Source organism: Gorilla gorilla, chromosome 5 (genome assembly GCF_029281585.2).
Source record: "Gorilla gorilla gorilla isolate KB3781 chromosome 5, NHGRI_mGorGor1-v2.1_pri, whole genome shotgun sequence".
In the NCBI taxonomy this organism is placed as follows: Eukaryota; Metazoa; Chordata; class Mammalia; order Primates; family Hominidae; genus Gorilla; species Gorilla gorilla.
Window position 1 is genome coordinate 61,642,474 of NC_073229.2, and position 10,207 is coordinate 61,652,680.

Consider the following 10,207-nt stretch of genomic DNA (forward strand, 5'->3'; position numbering starts at 1 on the left):
AGTGATCTTTTACCTGCAACACATCGTCTAGATCAAGAAATATAGCTTTGCCAGCTTCCTGTAACCCTTGCCTGGTGTCCCCTCCCAGTTGTCACTCCCATCAAAGGCAGGCATTCTTCTGCCTTCTATTCCTGACAGTTAGTGTGGCCTGACTTTGGAACGTTGTATAAATGGAATCACACTGGATGAACTTGATTGTTTCTGGTTTCTCTGGCTCACCATTTTGAAATTCACCCATGTCATGTGTGCGGTTCACTTATTCTCATTGTGGTATAGTGTCCCGTTGTATGACTATGCAATTCTTAATCCATTCTACTGATAATCTTTGGGTTGTTCCTTGCTTAGGGCTGTGATGGATAATGCTGCTGTAACATTCTTATCTTTGCCTTGTGGTGTGCAAGTCTACACGTTTCTACTAAATACCTAGGAGTGAAATTACTGTGTCATAGACACTGCGAGTTTTCCAAAGTGGTTGTAGCAGCAGCATATGACAGTCCCAGCTTCTTCATGTCCTCACCAACACCATTGTCAGTGGTTTCACTTTAATATCCTGGTGGCCAAAATTACCTTTTTAAACCATAGATCTTTTGATCTCTTTCCTGCTTTGAGCTTCCTAAAATTTCCCCAACATTTGAGCATGAAAACTTTTACAGAAAAGTTGAAAAAAATTTTACAGTGATCACCCATATCATCACCAAACGTATAATATAATCACATCATCCACATCTTGTTATAATCACTTTTTCACATGTCTAGCTAGCTAGCCTTCCATCGGCCATCTTCTTTTTTCATTGTCAGTGCCTCTTTATGAAGGTAAAATTGACATACCAGAACATATCCTCATTTTAGGCATACATTTCATGATTTAAGTAAATTTATACAGTTGTGCAACCGTCAGCATAATCTAGTTTTAGAACACTTCTGTTACCCTAAGCACGTTCTCCTCATACCATTTGTAGTCAATCCCTACCACGGCTACCAGTCTCAGGCAGCTACTAATCTATCTGCTTTTTTTCTATGTAATTTTGCCTTTTCCAGAAAGTCTTTATAAATGGAAGTATACAATGTATAGTCTCTTCTGTTTGGCTTCTTTCATTAGAATGGTGCTTTTGAGATTCATCTATGTTGTGGCATGTATCAGTAGGTTGTTTCTCTTTATTGATGGTTTCACCATGTTGGCCAGGCTGATCTCGAACTCCTGACCTCTGGTGATCCTCCCGCCTCGGCCTCCCAAAGTGCTGGGATTGCAGCCATGAGCCACCGTGCCTGGCCTCAATAGGGGTTTAACAACAGGATCATAGTCTGGCATAGGAGAGGTTGCCCATTTATGGAGTGGTCTATTGTATGGGAAGAAGGAAGGATAGAAAGAAAGAGACAGAGAGGTAGAGACAGAGATGAACTTGTTGCCTCCATATTCTCTGTCTCCAAGTCAGCAATGGGCCTCCTTCCCTTTGGGAAACTTCTTGACTGCCCGGCTCTCAGGTGCCCGTGGTACACCTTGCCAGTTAGATTCCTCCTGTGCTGACCCTTCTCTGCTCTGGGTTTGTATCTGTTTCAGGGTGACTGTCTCATTTAATCCTATAATGTTCACAAAGAGCTCAGCACGATGTCTGGCACATGGTTTAGGACTTGGGAACTGGTGGTCTTCAGTATCCATCTCCCCAGCAGCTTGCTGGGCTCTCTGAGGGCAAGAATTGTGGCTTCTATGTCCCTTCAGTGTGGCTCCAACTCCTGGGAAAGCCCCAGGCACATGGGGAGGGGGCAGGGAGGACAGTGGATGGGGTAGTGGGTCGGGGCCCTTACATAGTCAATGCCTCAGCACCCCAAACTCTGGCCCTCTGGTTAGGTCTCTATTAGGGAAATGGCCCTGGGCTGGGTCTGGCGGGGGTGTCACTGGACCTTGGTGCCGAACCACAGCTAGGAATGCCAGCATCACTAGCAAATTCAGCATGGGCCTGGGGAACAAGGCTGCTGGGACCCCCTGCCAGTGAGGAGGACTGAGCAGCAGCCAGGCACGTTGCCTCCTCCCCACCTCCTTCTCAGCCTTATAATTCCCAAGATTCTGTTGTTTTTCCAGACCCCAGACCTCCCTGTCTGTGCGCTTTCAGGAGTGCTGAGTGTGGGGGCTCCCAGGCCCATGCCGATGATGCCCTCCTTCTTTTCCTTTCCAGGCTAAAATGACTTCCTCAGACCTGGATGTGTCTTCATGGCTTCGCTGTTCCTGCATGCTATGGTTGAGGGTTTCTGTTCTCTAATGCAGTGGTTCTCAAACTTGAGTGATGTATGCTCAAGTGCAGAAATCAGAGTTTTTGATCCAGCAGGTGTGGGGTGGGGCCTGAGAACCTGCATGTCTAACACATTCCCAGGCCATGTTCATGCTGCTGGGCTGGAACCACCCTTTCAGATCTAAAGCTTTGATCTCTCCTCCCGGGGCTCAGCCTGTGTCTTCTCTCCTACATGATGGGGAGCAGAGAAGACAGGGGGCCCTAAAAAACACTTAGATCATAGTGACCTTGATGGTGACAGTAAGAAGTCCATATTTGAGTTGCCTTTGGCCAAAGGGCATGGCAAGACTTACATAGGGAAGAGCAGATACAACGTCCTGTCTTCAGCACATCATAAAAATAAAAACAGATGAAAGCTGGAGAGGATGTCAGAGTACAGTCATGCATCACCTAACGATGGGGCCACATCCTGAGAAATGCATTGTTGAGCAATTTCATCATGTGAAACATCATAGAGTACACTTACACATACCTAGATGGTCCAGCCTGCTATACACCTAGGCTATGAACACATACAGTGTGTTACTCTACTGAATACTGGAGGCAATTGTAACACAGTGGTAAGTATTTGTATGTCTAACATACAAAACATATGTAAATATAGAAAAGGTACAGTAAACATATGGTATGAATGATAAAAAATGGTACACCTATAGAGGGCACTTACCATGAATGGAGCTTGCAGGACTGGAAGTTGCTTTGGGTACGTCAGTGAGTGAGTGAGTGAGTGTGTGTGTAGGTCTGGGACATTGCCGTGCACTACCGTAGACCCTACAAACACTGCGCATTTAGGCTACACTACATTTATTTCAAACATTTCTTTTTTCAGTAATAAATTAACCATAGCTTAATACAGCTTTTTTACCCTATAAACTTAAAAAAATCTTAAAAACTTTTTGACTCTTTTGTGAACACAGCTTAAAACACAAACGCGTGGTACAGCTCTACAAAAATATTTTCTTTTTTACGTCCTTATTCTATAAGCTGTTTTCTGTTTTTAAATTTAAATTTTTTTGTGTGAAAAATGAAGACACAAACATACACAGTAGCCTAGGCCTATTTGAGGTCAGGATCATTAACATCCACTGCCTTCCACCTCCACATCTTCTGCACTGGAAGGTCTTCAGGGGCAGTAACAGGCATGGAGCTGTCATCTCCTATGATGACAATGCCTTCTTCCGGATACCTTCTGACGGGCCTGCCTGAGGCTGTTTTACAGTTAACATAAAAGTGTAAGGAGTATACTCTAAAATGACAATAAAAAGTATAGTAAATACATAAACCAGTATCATAGTGGTTTACGATCATTATCAAGTATTATGTACTGTACATCATTGTATATGCTGTACTTTTATGTGGCTGGTAATGCAGTAAGTTTGTTTACACCAGCATCACCACAAACGTGAGTAATGCATTGCACTACAATGTCACTAGGCGCTAGGAATTTTTCAGCTCCATTATCATCTTACGGGACCACCGTTATATGTGCAGTTTATCATTGGCTGAAACATCATTATGCGGTACATGACTGTATAAAACTAAATAGGTAGTTTCATGAGAGAAATAATCAGAAGTTACTACACTGTTTTAACTGAGCATCAGTAATAACGTTAATTTTGATTTTGGAAGTAACCCATGTAAAAAGAACTCTGCAAATTACATAGGTCAGACAAGATAGTAAATGTAGCTTTTCTGGCAGTGTTCTAGAATGTTTATTCAGATTCAGCTCAATCTTGTGGTAAAGCTGGGTCTGACAAAAGGTCCTTAAGAGTTCTTTAGCACACTCTACCCTCAAACCTATCCTATGAGGTAGACATTGTCATTCTCATTTTACAGATGAAGAAACAGGCTTAGCAGTTGTATGGTGGATCCTGGATTCCAACAATCTTTTTACTCCAACTCAGACTTTGGAACCTGAAGTGAGGTTTTTTTTTTTTTTTTTTTTTTTTTTTAACACAACACCACAGGTGAATGCTAATTAAGATCCTCCTAACAATTTCTAGCCAAATCACAGACACATGAGGCTGGATGAAGGCTAGGGCAAGCTCTTCTCTTGCTTGGGGTGTGAACTCCATTGACTTTAGCTTGCCCTGTAAGGAAAAGTCCAGCATATGTACCATCAGAAACGACAGATTTGGAAACAGAGTCCTATACAGACTTATCTGAGCTTTAGACAGGCAAGATTGATCAGGGTAGCGGATCTACTGTGATCACTTTTAATTGTTCTTCAGCATCTGGCAAAGTGTGTGTTTAAACAAGCCAGGTATGCTGCTTGCTGCTTGCTGCTTGCTGCTTGCTCTGAGAGATTAGGGATAGTGCTGCATCCAGCTGGGCCACCCTCAGCCCACCCTGGGCCAGATGGGTATTAAGTAAGGGAAGCATCTGCATCATTTGAGTGTTTGCAGATGCCATATGAATAGACCCCATTGGAAACCAACTGAGCCACAGATGGTGCACCATGGCCTCCTGGAACTGTCACTGGGTCCCAGATTTGTGGTCTGGGTATCATTCCAGTGAAAGTTTATTGCTCCATAAAGAATTTAGGCAGGAAGTAAGATAGATCGTGGATTAGATAGTGACCTTTTGAGTTGGAATGGATGAGTGCTGCTCATGGTAGGGATGAGAATGAAGAAGGAGGAGGAAGGTGGGGGCGGATGGGGTTTTGATGATTGGAGGTGACAGAGGATGGTGACAGCAGTGGTTGGGGGGATAGTGGTACAGGAGATGGACGTTGTAGGAAGCTGGTTATTGGGATGATGGGCTGAGTAGCTCAGGGAACCAGCTGGAAAGTCCAAAGCCAGGGATGGGAATTTGATCATGGTTGGGGGTGGCTAGGGAGGTAAGAGGGTTGCTTGGGGGAGGCATTGCTTTCTCATCACCCGTTCCTGCTTCCAAAGGTGCCTGTTGAGGGTATTTACCAAACTTGCCCCAACAGCCCAGCTGGGAGGTCCTTCCTGGCTGAGATTTAGCAAACCTGTTTCCCTAGGAGGCCTCTCTTACCACAACAGACAGATGGGTGCTGATGTCAGCAGCAGTGCAAAGCTGTAAGTCAGCACTAATGGGGGTGGTACCTGAGGGCCAATGAGAGAGAGAGAGCTCTGCCCAGGTTGGCCTCCTCAGAGACCCACCCCAATGGGAAGACAAGGTAAGAAGCCCATCCTGGGCTTCCTGGCCAGGTTCCTGGAATAGGTGGCAGGTTCATGGTGGGTGACTGAGGCTCAAATTTGGCATCTCTGGGACATGGGAATTGGAAGGGCTTGTCATGGGCCATCTGGTTTAAGCCTATGCAGAGAAAAGAAAGGCATTAGGATTCCCATTACCTAGGTGAGGAAACTGAGGCCTTGGGAGGGGGAGAGTTGTACCTAAGGTTAGCTGGAGAGGCAGCAGCAGAATGAGGCTCAGAACTTCTGTAAGAGCACCTCCATCTGTGTACAAGTGTGGGAGTATGGGGCAGTGAGCTCACCAGGACAGGAATCAGCAGACCTAGGCAGGCTGTTTCCTCTTCTGCAAAATGGGAGTGCCAAAAAGTTGCTCCTAGGATGTGGAGAGGATTAGACGAGATGGGCATAAGTAAAGCACCCTATGAACATTAATTTCCTTTTCCCCACAGATCATTTGTCCTGGGTGGGAGTCTTCAGTGCACCTCAGTGTGTGTTTGTGTGTGCATGAGTGAGTATGCTGTGTGTGTGAAAGCATGCACAAGCCCCTCCGTGTGTGTGTGTGTTAGTATGTATGTGAGTGTGTGATTTGCAAATCCTGATCAGGTGGCCATTGTGAGGGGAAGTGGCAATGTTTACTGATCTTGGGAGGTATTAGAGGTTGGAGCCTCTGGGATTGGCCTGGCATGGGCTGAGGTGGTGGGACTGGAGATGGAGGTGCTCTGGATCCCCCAGGCTGCTGCAAACCCTGAAAGCTGCTGCTCTGGACACTAACAGGGCAGGGCAGGGTCACGCAGCTGCTGTTAGGGGCTTAGGCAAAGTCACCAAGTGACTCGGAGTAGGTCTTTAGGAGGTCCCCCTGGGCATTTGTTGGGGAGTCCAGCCAGGGGTGTCTGAGCAGAGATGAGGGAATGGGCTGGAGGGCACCAGGGAGAGGAGAAGAAGCAGGTCTCCTCTCTCTGCCTCTTCAGGGCAAAGAATTCTGCTTTCTTTGTAGCTGGAGGTGACCTCATCTTCCTCCCCTTGCTCTGGGAAGAGGCCTGAATATAAGTCAAGTCATTTGTGCTAATTGTTGACATTTTTGAGACGTGCCTTCCCTGGGAGTTTGGGGGCCTAGTATGCAAATCTATGCACATTATGTGACATCAACAGAAAAATTGGAACCTCAGGGAATTGCTGGAGAAGACAGGTTCTCCTTCAGAACCACTTCTAAGCTGCCTATAATTCCCCATTAAATTCACAGAGGCAAAATGTGTTGGATCCTGGAGGGTCAAGGCTGAGGCCAGATCACAATGGCCTTTCAGTCCATGGGCTCACTTTACAGATGAGGAAAGTGAGGCCCAGAGGGGAGGCATGACTTGCTTGAGATTATACAGTCAGTGGCAATGCCGGGGTCAGACCTGACTTAGGATCATCCAGATTCATTCTTTGAACTTAATATGCACAACACACACACACACACGCACACAGACACACACACACACAGCCTATCCTTCGCACAGTACCCACAGCTTTATTTTGCTTCACAGCAGTACCTGACCTTGTATGTTTACATTTCCTTCTCCTTCTGCCTGACCAGAATAAAGCTCCACAGGGGTGAGAAGTGTGCTTGTTTTTTCATGTTGTATTCACTGTCATATCGTCAGCATCTAAAACACAGAATGGTGGGATTCATTCATTCATTTGCTGGTCACCTCTCTGATGTGCCCTCTCCATTCCAGACCCTGGGGAAACAGAAAGGTGTCAGACCTGGCCCCTAGACCCTGGCTCAGGTGGCTTCAGGCCCTTTCTTCTGGGCCCCAGTTGCCTGGGGGGTGGGAGGGATCCCCTCACCCAGGTCCCACTGGCGCTGACTCTGGAAGCTCACCCCAGGGGAGGAGAAGCTAGGGATGAGAATTAAGAGTCCTCTCCAAGGAACTCCCAGAGCAGAATCAGGGAAGCCCCCACGGCACTGAGGAGAGTGGGGGTGTGAACACAGTAGCTTGTGACCAGGGAGGTGGCAGTGGGGAGGAAGGTAGAAGCTCATTTGGGAGGCAGGGTGTGGGGACTTGGAGGGGAATCCTGGGAGGAGAGGGTGAACGAGTACTGTGGAGGCTCTGGGCACTGGGTGTCTGGGGCAGGCTGTGCAGGTGGGGCTGAGAGAGAAAGAACACTGCCATTTATTGACATTTGGGGTAGGCTGCAGAGTGGGGACTGGTGTAGAGAGGCAAAAGGCCAGACTCCAGTCCCTGCACTTCATATGGGCAGAGTGGCGAGGCATTACATAAGCCCCAAAAAGAGCTTTGGTCAAAGGCTTAATTTTCTCATCTGTAAAGTGGGGATGATAACATGAACCTGGGCATGGGGGCCTGGTGTCAGGAGGGAGGTGAGTCTCATATGAAGTAATCTGTCTGAACACCCTCAGCCCACTGCCGGACCCCCAAACATGAGCCGGCCTGTCTTCCCAGCCCTTTCTCCCTTTTCCCAGGGTACATTCTCTGGGAAGTGGGGCCCTGTGGCTGCTGCCCTGTGGAGGGGCCAGTCCCCATCCTCTCTGCTCCCCAGCCCCTGTATGTTCATTTGCCCAAGAGGTCACCCAGTTTCCTCTGTCCTAGTTGACCAGAACCCTCTGGACTCTGTGGGTGCTACGGGTTTTCTGGCCTGGACCCAGGCCTCCGCCTCACTGGGGGCTATGAGCAAGAGAGCAGCAGACCAGATTTTGCAAGCCTGAAATAGTTTATGGCCAGGCTGAGGCCGGGAGGAAGGAGGGCATGGCCCCAGGAATGCGGGAGGAATGCCTGGGAGGCCCGTTCCGTCCCCCACCCATCCTCAACTCCCCAGGGGGAAGGAGTACAGGCCTCAGGATTACCGGGCACTGGGCAGAGAGAGGGAAATGGTCTGGGCCCTGAGCATTCCTGGGGCTGAGGTGGTCGCAGGGCCAGTGAACGGGTGTGTATGTGGGGTGGTCTTCCTGCAGACATGAGTATCATCTCCTCCAAGGAGGCCACCTGGATTAGACTTCTCTGTCTATTCCATTCAGTCTTTCCTACTTACTTGCCTGTAGCACCAAGGATACATATCTTCATTGCTGTGTGCTTGAGAGCAGTGGGGGTTGTTTTTCTACTTGATGGAGGGCATCTGTCTCCACTGTCAAACTGGGAGCTCCCTGAGGTCAGGGTTTGTGTTTTCCTTTCAGATTGAGAATTCCTTAAGGATTGAGGCTACGAATCTCCCATAGAGTAGAAGCCCACACATGCTTCCCATGCCAGAATGGGGTGGAACTGGAACGACAAGATGCAGTCTTCACCCCCATTCCTTTAGACCCAAGATGGGATCTCCTTCAATCCTGGCTGGAAAGTGGGATAGTGTTCGGAGGGCCAGTTGAGTCCTGTGGACCAGACAGCGGCCTATGAACAGCATTGGCCCTCCCATTTCCAACCATGTGAACACCTGCAGCCCCTATGTGGAGGCCAGAGGAAGGCAGGCCCCCGTTACCCATCTGGACAGTCCACTTGGCCCTGCTGGTATCATACCTTGGGCTTGCCCCCTCTGTATGTGGCCTGGGGTCTATTCCAGGAAGGGGTGGGCAGCAGAGGGTTGAGAGTGGACAGGCCACAGTGCTCCAGGCTGTTAATGATACCTGCATTTTCCTGGGCCCTATGGCCAGGCCGTCACCTTCCCTTTCATGTTTGGCTCTGTCTCAGTGAGCCAGTAGGTGAGGTGGGGGCTAGGAGGGAGCCCCAGGGTAGGGGCAGCCAGGCAGGCACAGAAGGAGGCAGAGGATTGGTGCCTGGCCAAAGTCACAAGCTTCTAGCACCCTCCATTTCCATCAATGCCCCAGCTCTATTATGGAAGACACAAGTTGCCAAAACTCTGGCAACTCTGGCTGGTCACACCCTGTCCTTTTGTGGACACAGCTCTCTGGCCTCCATGGGCAGGATGTCTATTTCCAATTCCCGCATGCACTCCTAGACCAGCCTCATTTGGGTCAGTCTGTGGTCAGGGTCATGGACAATCTCTGCAGGGTTGGGCCAGTCTGTGGTTAGAATTAAGGGTCTGAGATCTGGGTTTAGGGTCAGGCTCTGACCAGGGTTATGTGTCAGCCTGTTTTCTGGGTTAAAGGGATTAGACTTTGACTAGGTAGGACTAAGGGCCAGTCTGTACCCAGGACCAGCGTTAAGTTTATACCGAGAAGTAGGAGGTCAGTCTGTATCCAAGCTTAGGAACCAATCTGTACCCAGGACAAGGAATAGGGATCCCTAATCCAGGACTGTACCTAGGATTAGGGATCAGTCTATACCTAGGATTAAGAGCCAGTTTGTATCCAGGATCAAGGATCAGACTGTACCCAGAAATGGAGTAATCTATACCCAGAATAGGAGTCAATGAGCATTGAGGGGTAGGCGTGTGTTTTGCACTGAAACTGAACCTATGACTAGGCCACAGGAGGTTACCCTAGCCCAACTGGGCATAGAAGGCAGAGAATACAGTTTGCAGTTTGAAGGGGAAAGAGTTTGATGATCCCCTGGCCACCTACTCTGGGTACCCACCTGCAGGAGTTACCTGGGGCAAAGTGGGGCACTTCATCACTCCCAGCCTTAGCTTCAGCTTGAGGAGTCACAAGGAACACCAGCCTGAGCCCCATGGGGACAAAGTGTGGTGCCCAGGCAAGGTCCAGTGAGTGGCTCAGAGGCAACATTGCCCAGTTCTATAGCCAGGAAGAATCCTGAGCAACTCCACCACAGATGGCGCTTCTGTTTACACTGCACTTCTCGAAACTCATTC

General features: G+C 48.5%; 1 long non-coding RNA gene across 1 annotated transcript; it reads right to left on the reverse strand.

Annotated features, from left to right (window-relative positions):
• Window positions 1-1,770: 1,770 nt before the first annotated feature.
• LOC115934926 (uncharacterized) lies at window positions 1,771-9,219 on the reverse strand. Its single transcript, XR_004070653.2, has 4 exons — window positions 9,063-9,219; window positions 6,984-7,092; window positions 5,648-5,819; window positions 1,771-2,694 (listed from the first exon to the last, which is right to left on the reverse strand). It is a non-coding gene; the product is annotated as an uncharacterized lncRNA (long non-coding RNA).
• Between the last annotated feature and the right edge of the window lie 988 nt (window positions 9,220-10,207).